Source organism: Macaca thibetana, chromosome 3 (assembly GCF_024542745.1).
Source record: "Macaca thibetana thibetana isolate TM-01 chromosome 3, ASM2454274v1, whole genome shotgun sequence".
Classification (NCBI taxonomy): domain Eukaryota; kingdom Metazoa; phylum Chordata; class Mammalia; order Primates; family Cercopithecidae; genus Macaca; species Macaca thibetana.
In genome coordinates this window covers 77,665,141-77,679,298 of record NC_065580.1, presented here as the reverse complement: position 1 = coordinate 77,679,298, position 14,158 = coordinate 77,665,141, and the positions used below count along the sequence as shown (strand labels likewise).

Sequence of the window (14,158 nt, the reverse complement as noted above, 5' to 3'; positions counted from 1 at the left end):
TCTCTTCTCCACCAAATTGCAACTTGGGCAAGTCTAGACCAATTTCTATTACCCCCATGGACATCCTCTGGCAAGCAGGCACACAGCAGTCATGGCCCTGTTGTGTAAGCTCAGTGAAGTCCTTGCACTGCCCTTTTCTGAAGCCTTCATGTACATGAAAGAGTGACCATGAGCCTGTGCAACAGTGTTCCAACATCAGGATTCAGCTAACAGTCTACTTAGACTAAGGCCCTAAGGAACATTCAGATCAGTAGTTGAACTCAGGGCCATTCAGGAATCAGACCTGCGATACCATTCCTAAGGGCACAGACTATAGAACTTACTAGATTCTCACATCCTGTTCACAAAAGGGCAGAAAGGCCTCTAACATATTTCTATTTGATTAAATAGTAACCAATTGCAAAATGGGTAATTCCAGTCAGGGCAACAGATTCTACTAAATTGCAGATTGAAATTAACACAAACATTTATACTCCATGGTCTATACCAGGGGTCAGCAAACTCTGTAAAGGGCCATATACTGAATAGTTTTGGATTTTCAGGTCATTTGATTTCTGTTCTAATTACTCAACTGTGCCTTTAAAGTAGAAACACAGCCATAGATAATACTTAAATGAATGAGTGTGGCTGAGTTCTGATGAAATTTATTCACAAGAACAGATAGTGACTCAGATTTGGCCCACAGTGTTGCCAACCATGATCTATATTGTGCATTTTAAAGTAAATTCCAGACAATAATGGACACAGTCTATCTCCTCCTGAGCATGGACCGCTACTGGGGCCTCTCCTGTTTGTGTGACTTACCACTTTGTCCCTCTCTAGTCAATTGACATCCCTTTCTAAAGTCTTCCTAAACAAGAGCAAGCTCAGGTTTCATCCATGAATTGATGCTTAAACTGAGCCCTCCTTATAATCACTGAATCACATTTTTGCTATATTAATACCAGTGAATTCCAATAGCATGTATTGATTATTAACTGCTATGATAGATGGTGTGACTCTTAAGACATGGCTTCTGCCTGAGAGAAGCTCACACTCTTTCAGGGAGATAGGTAAGTACAAGATGCATTACAAATTTTAGCAAAGCTATGAAGGAAACACAGAGATGATGCAATTAATTTCAGGAAAGAGAAATGGGAAAGTGTCTTAGTCTGTTGGGGCTGCCATAACAAAAATACCATAGACTGAGTGGCTTAAACAACAAACATTTATTTTTCACACTCTGGAGGTTGGGAAGTCTAAAATCTGGTGTTTGGTGAGGGCTTGCTTTCTGGCTTGTAAACAGCCACCTTCTTGTTATGTCTTCACATGACCGAGAGACAGCTCATCTCTCATATCACTTCTTATAAGGGCATTGATCCCATACATAAAGGCTCCACCCTCATGACCTAATCACCTCCCAAAGGACCCACCTTCAAATACCATCACATTGGGGATTCAGGTTTCAATGTATGATTTTTGGAGGGACACAAACATTTAGTTCATAACATGGGGCATCACAGAGGAGGTGACATTCATTGAGTCAAGTTTTAAGAATAACGAGGAGTTTTTCAAGAGAAGAGCAGGGGGAAGGGTATTCCTAGCAAAAACAAAAACAAAACAACAACAACTAGAAAAACAGTAGGCAAAGGGAGACTTTAAAGTGCCATGGCATTTCAAGAAAGTTGAACAAGTTCAGTCTAATTGTAGCCTAGGGTGTGGGTGGTAGAGTGATTAGAGTTAAAACTGGACAGGTAATTTAAGGACTGATTATAAATGTCTTAATGTATTAAGGCAAGGAGCTTGAACTTCATCTATAGGCCAGGCAGACAGAGACAGCAGAGGAGTTTTAAAAGTAAGAGTCATATACTCGTATTTGGTTCACAGAAAGAATAACCTTGATTGCTGTGTGAAACATACCTAGGAGGAGGTGAGGAGACTGGAGGCTGAGATACGAGGCGTGATAGTCCAGGGAAATGATAATGAGGCCCTGAAAGAAGGCAGGGGCAGTGGGAATAAACAGGAGGCACAGATTGAAAAGCCATTTCTAGGGTAGAATTAACAGGATATAGTGATTGAAAGGATTGGAAGTTAGGGAGAGGGAGGGGTTTGGGTAGGACTATCGGGTTTCTACCATGGAGATGAGATAGATTGAAACACTATATACTGAGATGGAGAATATAAAAGGCAGGGTGGTTTTTGTTTTGTTTTGTTTTTTAAGGAAAATAGTGAGTTTAGTTTGCATCATGTAAAGTGGAGGTGCCTGAGGGACATCCAAGGCAGTTATGATACATAATGAGGAAAAGTAAGAACGGATGCCTCTGTATCAAGTCCCAGGAAGCTTGATGGCCTTGAGAGACAAATGACATTAACAGACTAGGACAGATGAAGCTTTCTAGTAGCTGGGGAGGGGAGGAAATAAGAAAAAATACAACCAAAATACTCTGGATTTATAACACCAAGAGCCACATGAAGGGAAGCTGAACATCAGCTAGGTCTCTCTAGGGGAACTTTGACCCAGATAGCGGGACCTCGCAGTGAACTTGACCTTCTCACATCACACCTCTTGTCTCTAGGCTTTCTCATTCTGGCTCTTTTAAAAGAAGCACCAATGCAAAACTGAATTTTTAAACAACTATTTCATTATAGATATTTAGTTTGAACAAACATGTGCATTTATGTTCACATTTAAATCTTTGACATAGAGTCATGCATTGTTTAGTGACAGGGACACTTTCTGAGAAATGTTTCGTGAGGCAATTTTGTTTTTGTGTGAACATCATAGAGTGTACTCATACAAATCTAGATAGTATAGCCTGCTATACACCTGGGCTAGATAGTATAACCTATTGCTTCTAGGTTAGAAACCTGCAGAGCATGTTACTGTACTAACTACTGTAGGTAATTGTAACACAATGGTAAGTATTTGTATATCTGAGCATATCTAACCATAGAAAAGGGTAAAAATATAGTATTATAATCCGATGGGACCACTGTTGTGTATGTGGTGTGGTTGACCAAAACGTCGTTATGCAGCACTTGACTGCACACACATGCACCCGCACATAGTATACACATACACATATACAAAAACATATTTATGCCTCTGTGCATGCACACCCACCTTTATCTAATAAGTATAGTTACAGTATCCAAACATCTAAAATTAAATGAATCTGTTACAACCTTTCTGTTCTCAGATCATTCCTGAGCCTACCCTAGGCGATACTGCAAAGCTAGTAAACAATCATGTCAGAAGTACCATTTCCCTTTTGTTGTCTCTTCCTTTTCACTGTTGTCCCTTCTGTCACTCCCTTAAGACACCTAACTCTGTCCTTCCTTCCTCCTCTTCTTTCTACCAAAATACGTTCTTAGGGAAAAATAAAATTAACATTCTCTCACTGTGATCATGAAAAACATTCAAATTCTTCATAAAACCCTGCATAACAACTAATTATTAGTATCACTGCAAAAGGTTGCTGTATAAGTATTATTTATTGCTTATAATAGACTTGTTACCCTCAGAATATAACTTGCACCTGTGTTATGGAGGAGGAAAAAACAAAAAATAATAAACATATTGCTAACTGATCTAGAAGAAATATTCCAGACCGAGAAGTCAGGAAACCTGGCTTGTGGTCTCAGAGCTGAAGCTAAGAACTATTCTCTTGACTCCAAAGCCTGTATTTTTTCTATTTTATTATTTCTGAAATTGGGATGCATCTATTTAATGTGTGTGGTCTTTTTTCAAAACTATTTTAAAATGTATAGTACATCTCATGATGAATGACATCTTAGAAATGAAATCTGATAGCTGCCTGACATTAGGGGAATCACCTATTTTCCTGAGGTCTCAGTTCTCTCATCTGTAAAATAAAAGATTGTTACTAGAATATTCTTCCTGTTCTAAAAGTATATGATTACAGCTGTCAAAAATATTTACTGGGTCAAGCCAGAATGCAGGCTATTTTACTGCATTTTAATGTATGAGAGGTTTAAACAGAACAAAATCTTGCATTCCACCCTTTATGAAAGCCACAGTTAATCCAGAGAGGTGCAGCCCAAATTCAAGGTGTTCCTAAAGGCCCCCGGGAACTTTAAAATGCAAATAAATCACCTTCAGATTAAGTATTTGAGTGCAGAGAGACCTGACAAGGAAGTGTGTTTGATTCTTGGGGAGAATCAACCAAGAAGGACTCCTGAGAAGCCAGACAATTTGAAGATCCTGGCTGCGGAGCCCACTGGCAGTAGAATCCCCAGAGCCGAATTGGAGAAATTTTGACCCACACTTCTGGGAAAATGCTAAGTCTTAACACAAACACTAATGCAGATGATCATTAGCATTCATCCAGAGCAGACATGCATTCAGATTTGAAGACTTTGTAATATATGCAAAATTCTGGGCAATAAATTATGAGGAAAATGTTTGGAAATCAGAAAGCAAAAGACCTTTTGCATGTGGCACCTGGTCAGCAATCCTCCTTAGAGTCCGTTTTCCTCTCCTTAAAGATCAGCTCAAAGGCTGAAAGAGAATGGTGATAACACGTCTGCTTCTCCAGCTACACGGAGCAGCCCTGGACTCCAGGTTCGGCTCTCAGGTGCCCCTAGACTCCTCGTTTGTGCCTTTGACTATGGTGTCCCTGCTTGGAGCTGGAGCCAGCCTTCTTTTCTAAGGCAGGCCAGTGTGGCTGGAGTAGAAATGTGCAGAGCTTACAGGCAAGCTTGTGTTTTTAGATTTAAGATGTATTAAAAAGAACAGAAATACAACAAACATTTGGCTGCATTCTCACCACCCAGAAGTAACCAGTGTTTCCATTTGTTCATTCATTCTTGCTTCAGATAAAGTCCTAACTTTTTCCCTCCAGAGCTCTTTTTCCTCATCTCTCCAGAGGCAATCACTATCATGAATTGGGTGTGTGTTCTGCCAGTCGTTTGTGTTGGTTAAATCCAACTTTTAGAGTTGGAAGGCAGGTTAGGGCCTAATCTTTTTTATTTGAAAAATGATGACATTAAAGTCTAGAGGAATTAAATAATGCAAATTTATCTCTTTCTCTTTTGCTCTTTGCATATCCTTCAACCTAAAGATGAGTATAACAGAAAGATTAACCCATTGTGAATTTATTCAGTGGATACTTTTTGCCTATTTTATGCTATGGAGATAGAAAAAAAAGAGATAGAGAAAGAAGAAAAGAAAGAAAAAAGATATGGCATAATTTCTCTTATCAGGAAAGTGGTATTTCTTTAGAAAACAAGAAATTATACAAGATAGTGGAGGGGAGGAAAACATTTTTTTTCCCTCTACCCATCTTAGGGTTATTAGCTAGGGCCTTGTAAATTAGACTGACAAAAGACAGATTAACAATAGGAAAACACCCAGAAGTTATTAACATGCAGCATATACACATAGGAGCATGGAGATGAGTAGCTCAAAGAGGTGGTTAGCACTTGGTCTTATATAGCATCTTAATGAAAGAACAATAGAGCTTAGAGGAGTGACAAGACAATGGGAAAGGACTTTCTACAGCAGCAGATGATGGGAAGATAAACATATGGGTGAACTAATGGAAGATAAAGATTAGTAAATAGTTTGTTATGTAGAGTCCTCTGGTGTATCTCTGGGCTAACTAAGGGTCTAGACTCCTCTTGAGTCATTAACCCTGATTTTCTGAGGACGGATGCCTTTATGAATGTATGTCCTGCATTGAGACAAATGAGCTTGTATCTGATTCTCAATTGCCTTCAGTTCAAAATAATCAGTGTGCCACAGGGGCATATTTTGGGAGGCATATTCTGTTACTCTTCAATAGGATAGGACTAAAGGTTAAATTACACACAATCAGCGTCAAGTATAGAAGAGTCAGAAGGTATTGTGCATCATCTAGAAGGGGAGAATCAGTACTGAGTGGGTTATTGGAGAAGATTTTGCTCATGGAGACCAACTTCTCCTAGGCTGTGGTGGAAGGGTTGATATTGAGAGCCTGAGGCAGAGTAGAAAGGAAGAAGGAATGAAAGATCCTGACCAGATATTCTGGGAGTAGTGGAAGGCAAGGTTACAAAAATGTGGAGGAGGCTGGGCGTGGTGGCTCACATCTGTAATACCAGCTACTTGGGAGGCTGAGGCATGAGAACTGCTTGAACCTGGGAGGTGGAGGTTGCAGTGAGCCAAAATCGTGTTGGGCAACAGAACAAGACTCTGTCTTCAAAATAATAATAATAATAATAAAATAAATGTTATAGAGTCATGGTGAAATATAGTATCATAATATAGTATATTATGTCATAATATAATATATTTTTTTAAAATAGCATAGAGCATAGAAAACCAAACACACAGTATTTTTTTGTAAAAAAAAAAAAATGGATACGCACATAGAAAAAAGACTGGGGAAAAATATACCTGAATACCAACAATGACTATCTTTAGGAGGCAGAATTACTTCTGATTTCTATTTTCTTTTTTTGATATCCACATTTTCTAAAATTCCCTTCAATTAACATGCTTGCTTTTGTGGTAAGGAAATTATAAAAATTGCAAGCCATAATAATTATGCATTTGTTGAAATAATCTGACATCTCACTGAGCCAGAAAATTAATGAAATTATTTTCACCTACTAAAGTTAATTTTGCTTGTCTTGGAATCTGTGGTATAATGTTAACAGATGTCAAAATTTCCAAATGATTATGTGATTGAGAATGAAAACACACATTCCTAAGCTTAGAAGAGGTAAAATATAGCTTTTGAGGACTCCAGACTTGAACAAGGTAAATATTTAAAGGCTGAGTTAATTCCTTGAAGAAAACTGTGCTGCTTAGCCCGCCTCTTCAATGGAACAGTCTCATCTTCTAGACCGTATATCTGAAGTGTAGACTAATGTCAGTTGACTTTTATGTTTGATAAACTCCTCAAACTCTTATTTCTTGCTTAAAATTAAATACATCCAAGCAAAAAACAACAGGCTTTTTTTTTCCTGAAGATTTGTCACTAGCTTACCAATAACTTTTGGAAAGTTTCTTAATCATTTATAGCTTTGTATTCCCTCCAGTAGAAAATAAGGGACTCAGTGCTGGGCTCAAGGAGGCCAAGGTGGAAGGATCATTTGAAGTCAGGAGTTTGAGACCAGCCTGGGCAACACAGTGAGACTCTATCTCTATGAAAAATAAAAAAGAAAATAAGGGACCAAGAAAGTTTTCCTCTAGCTTTAAACTCTCTAATATAATGATTATTTTAAAAAGTTCACATTCAAATTGCTGTATGTGCATACAGGATCATTCCGAAAGAAAGAGGAACCTCAAGTAATTTCCGGTTTTGTCTCCACTTGTACCAAAAGTTGTGTTCAGGGGACAGTGAAAAGTTCCTATTGTATTTGAATTGTGTGCTCTTTATATAGGGCTAACAACCAATCCAAATGGAAGTCTTTGCTCTGTGTCACCTGATAATAAATCACTGTAAAAAATACACATACATGAGTAATGGTAATCATTAGTTTTTCCCTCTTGTGCGTGTATGTGTGCATGCACACACACAAGTCAAAAGCAGTAGAACAGCTTAGCTGGCAGAGGGCAGCTAATGATGACAGCATGCCAGGATCCCTGCGTAAAAAAGCATAAAAAACTATATTGGTCACAGATTTGACTATTTAAATAAATAAAGCAAACAAACAAATAAACAAGAGAAACCGTTGCAAGGATAAATAACCAAGTGTCAGGACTCAGGTGAATGACTGATTCAATTGCATAGAGCTGGAATCCAAGGAAAAATTTGAAAATGAAAAAAGAATATAATTATTCCCATAAAAGATTTGTCTAGCTCCTGGTACTTGTCAAGAATAACTGACATGAATTTTATTATTATACTTTAAGTTCTGGGATACATGTGCAGAATGTGCAGGTTGGTTACATAGGTATACATGTACCGTGATGGTTTGCCGCACCCATCAACCTGTCATCTACATTAGGTATTTCTCCTAATGCAATCCCTCCCCTAGATCCCCACCCCCCAACAGGCCCCGGTGTGTGATGTTCCCCTCCCTGTGTCCATGTGTTTTCATTGTTGAACTCCCACTAATGAGTGAGAACATGTGGAGTTTGGTTTTCTGTTCCTGTGTTTGCTAAGAATGATGGTTTCTAGCATCATCCATGTCCCTGAAAGGACATGAACTCATCCTTTTTTTTTTTTTGAATTGTACTTTAAGTTCCAGGGTACATGTGCACAATGTGCAGGTTTGTTACGTATGTATACATGTGCCATGTTGGTGTGCTGCACCCATTAACTCATCATTTACATTAGGTATATCTCCTAATGCTATCCCTCTCCACTTCCCCCTCCCCACAACAGGACCTGGTGTGTGATGTTCCCCTTCCTGTGTCCAAGTGATCTCATTGTTCAGTTCCAACCTATGAGTAAGAACATGCGGTATTTGGTTTTCTGTTCTTGTGATACTTTGCTGAGAATTATGGTTTCCAGCTGCATCCATGTCCCTACAAAGGACACACACTCATCCTTTTTTATGGCTGCATAGTGTTCCATGGTGTATATATGCCACATTTTCTTAATCCAGTCAGTCACTGATGGATATTTGGGTTGATTCCAAATCTTTGCTATTGTGAATAGTGCCGCAACACACATATGTGTGCATGTGTCTTTATAGCAGCATGACTTATAATCCTTTGGGTATATACCCAGTAATGGGATGGCTGGGTCAAATGGTATTTCTAGTTCTAGATCCTTGAGGAATCGCCACACTGTTTTCCACAATGGTTGAACTAGTTTACAATCCCACCAACAGTGTAAAAGTGTTCCTATTTCTCCGCATCCTCTCCAGCACCTGTTGTTTCCTGACATTTTAATGATTGCCATTCTAACTGGTGTGAGATGGTATCTCATTGTGGTTTTGATTTGCATTTCTCTGATGGCCAGTGATGATGAGCATTTTTTTCATGTGTCTGTTGGCTGTATGAATGTCTTCTTTTGAGAAGTGTCTGTTCATATCCTTTGCCCACTTTTTGATGGGGTTGTTTGTTTTTCTCTTGTAAATTTGTTTGAGTTCATTATAGGTTCTGGATATTAGCCCTTTGTCAGATGATTAGATTGCAAAAATTTTTTCCCATTCTGTAGGTTGCCTGTTCACTCTGATGGTAGTTTCTTTTGCTGTGCAGAAGCTCTTTAGTTTAATGAGATCCCATTTGTCAATTTTGGCTTTTGTTGCCTTTGCTTTTGGTGTTTTAGACATGAAGTCCTTGCCCATGCCTATGTCCTGAATGGTATTGCCTAGGTTTTCTTCTAGGGTTTTTATGGTTTTAGGTCTAACATTTAAGTCTCTAATCCATCTTGAATTAATTTTCGTATAAGGAGTAAGGAAAGGATCCAGTTTCAGCTTTCTACTTATGGCTATCCAATTTTCCCAGCACCATTTATTAAATAGGGAATCCTTTCCCCATTTCTTGTTTTTGTCAGGTTTGTCAAAGATCAGATGGCTGTAGATGTGTGGTATTATTTCTGAGGGCTCTGTTCTGTTCCATTGGTCTATATCTCTGTTTTGGTACCAGTACCATGCTGTTTTGGTTACTGTAGCCTTGTAGTATAGTTTGAAGTCAGGTAGCGTGATGCCTCCAGCTTTGTTCTTTTGGCTTAGGATTGTCTTGGCAATGCAGGCTCTTTTTTGGTTCCATATGAACTTTAAAGCAGTTTTTTTGAATTCTGTGAAGAAAGTCATTGGTAGCTTAATGGAGATGGCATTGAATCTATAAATTACCTTGGGCAGTGTGGCCATTTTCACAATATTGATTCTTCCTATCCATGAGCATGGTATGTTCTTCCATTCGTTTGTGTCCTCTTTTATTTCACTGAGCAGTGGCTTGTAGTTCTGCTTGAAGAGGTCCTTTACATCCCTTGTAAGTTGGATTCCTAGGTATTTTATTCTCTTTGAAGCTATTGTGAATGGAAGTTCATTCATGATTTGGGTCTCTGTTTGTCTGTTACTGGTGTATAAGAATGCTTGTGATTTTTGCACATTGATTTTGTATCCTGAGACTTTGCTAAAGTTGCTTACCAGCTTAAGGAGATTTTGGGCTGAGACAATGGGGTTTTCTAAATATACAATCATGTCATCTGCAAAGAGGGACAATTTGACTTCTTCTTTTCCTAACTGAATACCCTTTATTTCTTTCTCTTGCCTGATTGCCCTAGCCAGAACTTCCAACCCTATGTTGAATAGGAGTGGTGAGAGAGGGCATCCCTGTCTTGTGCCAGTTTTCAAAGGGAATGCTTCCAGTGTTTGTCCATTCAGTATGATATTGGCTGTGGGTTTGTCATACATAGCTCTTATTATTTTGAGATACGTTCCATCAATACCGGATTTATTGAGAGTTTCTAGCATGAAAGGCTGTTGAATTTTGTCAAAGGCCTTTTCTGCATCTATTGAGATAATCATGTGGTTTTTGTCTTTGGTTCTGTTTATATGCTGGATTACGTTTATTGATTTGCGTGTGTTGAACCAACCTTGCATCCCAGGGATAAAGCCCACTTCGTCATGGTGGGTAAGCTTTTTGATGTGCTGCTGGATTCGGTTTGCCAGTATTTTATTGAGGATTTTTGCATCAATGTTCATCAGGGATATTGGTCTAAAATTCTCTTTTTTTGTTATATCTCTACCAGGCTTTGCTATCAGGATGATGTTGGCCTTGTAAAATGAGTTAGGGAGGATTCCCTCTTTTTCTGTTGATTGGAATAGTTTCAGAAGGAGTGGCACGAACTCCTCATTGTACCTCTGGTAGAATTTGGCTGTGAATATGTCTGGTCCTGGACTTTTTTTGGTTGGTAGGCTATTAATTATTGCCTCAATTTCAGAGCCTGCTATTGGTCTATTCAGGGATTCGACTTCTTCCTGGTTTAGTCTTGGGAGAGTGTAAGTGTTCAGGAAATTATCTATTTCTTCTAGGTTTTCTAGTTTATTTGCATAGAGGTGTTTATAGTATTCTCTGATGGTATTTTGTATTTCTGTGGGGTTGGTGGTGATATCCCCTTTATTATTTTTTATTGCATCTATTTGATTCTTCTCTCTTTTCTTCTTTATTAGTCTTGCTAGCGGTCTATCAATTTTGTTGATCTTTTCAAAAAACCAGCTCCTGGATTCATTGATTTTTTGGAGGGTTTTTTGTGTCTCTATCTCCTTCAGTTCTGCTCTGATCTTAGTTATTTCTTGCCTTCTGCTAGCTTTTGAATGTGTTTGCTCTTGCTTCTCTAGTTCTTTTAATTGTGATGTTAGGGTGTCAATTTTAGATCTTTCCTGCTTTCTCTTGTAGGCATTTAGTTCTATAAATTTCCCTCTACACACTGCTTTAAATATGTCCCAGAGATTCTGGTATGCCATATCTTTGTTCTCATTGGTTTCAAAGAACATCTTTATTTCTGCCTTCATTTTGTTATGTACCCAGTAGTCATTCAGGAGCAGGTTGTTCAGTTTCCATGTAGTTGAGCAGTTTTGATTGAGTTTCTTAGTCCTGAGTTCTAGCTTGATTGCACTGTGGTCTGAGAGACAGTTTGTTATAATTTCTGTTCTTTTACATTTGCTGAGGAGTGCTTTACTTCCAACTATGTGGTCAATTTTGGAATAAGTGCAATGTGGTGCTGAGAAGAATGTATATTCTGTTAATTTGGGGTGGAGAGTTCTGTAAATGTCTATTAGGTCCGCTTGGTGCAGAGTTGTGTTCAATTCCTGGATATCCTTGTTAACTTTCTGTCTCGTTGATCTGTCTAATGTTGACAGTGGGGTGTTAAAGTCTCCCATTATTATTGTATGGGAGTCTAAGTCTCTTTGTAAGTCTCTAAGGACTTGCTTTATGAATCTGGGTGCTCCTGTATTGGGTGCATATATATTTAGGATAGTTAGCTCTTCCTGATGAATTGATCCCTTTACCTTTATGTAATGGCCTTCTTTGTCTCTTTTGGTCTTTGATGGTTTAAAGTCTGTTTTATCAGAGACTAGGATTGCAATTCCTGCTTTTTTTTTGTTTTCCATTTGCTTGGTAGATCTTTCTCCATCCTTTTATTTTGAGCCTATGTGTGTCTCTGCGTGTGAGATGGGTCTCCTGAATACAGCAAACTGATGGGTCTTGACTCTATCCAATTTGCCAGTCTGTGTCTTTTAATTAGACCATTTAGTCCATTTACATTTAAGATTAATATCGTTATGTGTGAACTTGATCCTGTCATGATATTAGCTGGTTATTTTGCTCGCTAGTTGATGCAGTTTCTTCCTAGGATCGATGGACTTTACATTTTGACATGTTTTTGCAATGGCTGGCACCTGTTGTTCCTTTCCATGTTTAGTGCTTCCTTCAGGATCTCTTGTAGGGCAGGCCTGGTGGTGACAAAATCTCCTTCACTTATGAAACTTAGTTTGGCTGGATATGAAATTCTGGGTCGAAAATTCTTTTCTTTAAGAATGTTGAATATTGGCCCCCACTCTCTTCTGGCTTGGAGAGTTTCTGCCAAGAGATCTGCTGTTAGTCTGATGGGCTTCCCTTTGTGTGTAGCCTGACCTTTCTCTCTGGCTGCCCTTAACATTTTTTCCTTCGTTTCAACTTTGGTGAATCTGACAATGGTGTGTCTTGGAGTTGCTCTTCTTGAGGAGTATCTTTGTGGCATTCTCTGTGTTTCCTGAATTTGAATGTTGGCCTGCCCTACTAGGTTGGGGAAGTTCTCCTGGATGATATCCTGCAGAGTGTTTTCTAACTTGGTTCCATTTTCCCTGTCACTTTCAGGCACAGCAATCAGACATAGATTTGGTCTTTTCACATAATCCCATATTTCTTGGAGGCCTTGTTCATTTCTTTTTACTCTTTTTTCTCTACACTTCTCTTCTTGCTTCATTTCATTCATTTGATCTTCAATCGCTGATACTCTTTCTTCCAGTTGATCGAGTCAGTTACTGAAGCGTCTGCATTTGTCACGTAGTTCTCATGTTATGGTTTTCATCTCTATCAGTTCTTTTAAGGTCTTCTCTGCATTGATTATTCTAGTTATCCATTCATCCCGTCTTTTTTCAAGGTTTTTAGTTTCTTTGCGCTAGTTACGTAGTTCCTCCTTTAGCTCTGAGAAGTTGATCAACTGAAGCTTTCTTCTCTCAACTCGTCAAAGTCATTCTCCATCCAGCTTTGTTCCATTGGTGTCGATGAGCTGCGTTCCTTTGGAAGGGGAGATATGCTCTGATGTTTTGAATTTCCAGCTTTTCTGCACTGCTTTTTCCCCATCTTTGTGGTTTTATCTGCCTTTGGTCTTTGATGATGGTTACGTACTGATAGGGTTTTGGTGTGGGTGTCCTTTCTGTTTGTTAGTTTTCCTTCTAACAGTCAGGACCCTCAGCTGTAGGTCTGTTGGAGTTTGCTTGAGGTCCACTCCAGACCCTGTTTGCCTGGGTATCAGCAGCAGAGGCTGCAGAATATAGAATGTTGCTGAACAGCGAGTGTTGCTGTCTGATTCTTTCTCTGGAAGCTTCGTCTCAGGGGTGTACCCTGCCGTGTGAGGTGTGGGGTGTCAGTCTGCACCTAGTGGGGGATGTCTCCCAGTTAGGCTACTCAGGGGTCAGGGACCCACTTGAGCAGGCAGTCTGTCCGTTCTCAGATCTCAGCCTCCATGCTGGGAGATCCACTGCTCTCTTCAGAGCTGTCAGACAGGGGCATTTACCTCTGCCGAGGTTTCTGCTGCTTTTTGTTTAGCTATGCCCTGTCCCCAGAGGAGGAGTCTACAGAGTCAGGCCGGCCTCCTTGAGCTGTGGTGGTCTCCACCCAATTCGAGCTTCCCAGCAGCTTTGTTTACCTACTTAAGCCTCAGCAATGGTGGGCGCCCCTCCCCCAGCCTCACTGCCACCTTGCAGTTAGATCTCAGACTGCTGTGCTAACAATGAGGGAGGCTCCACGGGTGTGGGACCTCTGGGCCAGGTGTGGGATATAATCTCCTGGTGTGCCATTTGCTAAGACCCTTGGTAAAGCGCAGTATTAGTGTGGGAGTTACCCAATTTTCCAGGTGTTGTGTGTCTCGATTTCCTTTGGCTAGGAAAAGGAATTCCCTTCCCCCTTGCACTTCCCAGGTGAGGCGATGCATCGCCCTGCTTCAGCTTTCGCTGGTCAGGCTGCACCCACGGACCAGCACCAACTGTCTGACACGCCCCAGTGAGATGA

At 39.7% G+C, this 14,158-nt stretch overlaps 2 protein-coding genes across 2 annotated transcripts in view; one reads left to right on the top strand and one right to left on the bottom strand.

Annotated features, from left to right (window-relative positions):
- UMAD1 (UBAP1-MVB12-associated (UMA) domain containing 1) overlaps nucleotides 1-14,158 on the bottom strand; it is a 559,686-nt gene that overhangs the window by 488,357 nt on the left and 57,171 nt on the right. The gene's annotated exons all lie outside the window — the stretch shown is intronic.
- COL28A1 (collagen type XXVIII alpha 1 chain) overlaps nucleotides 1-14,158 on the top strand; it is a 178,228-nt gene that overhangs the window by 159,681 nt on the left and 4,389 nt on the right. The gene's annotated exons all lie outside the window — the stretch shown is intronic.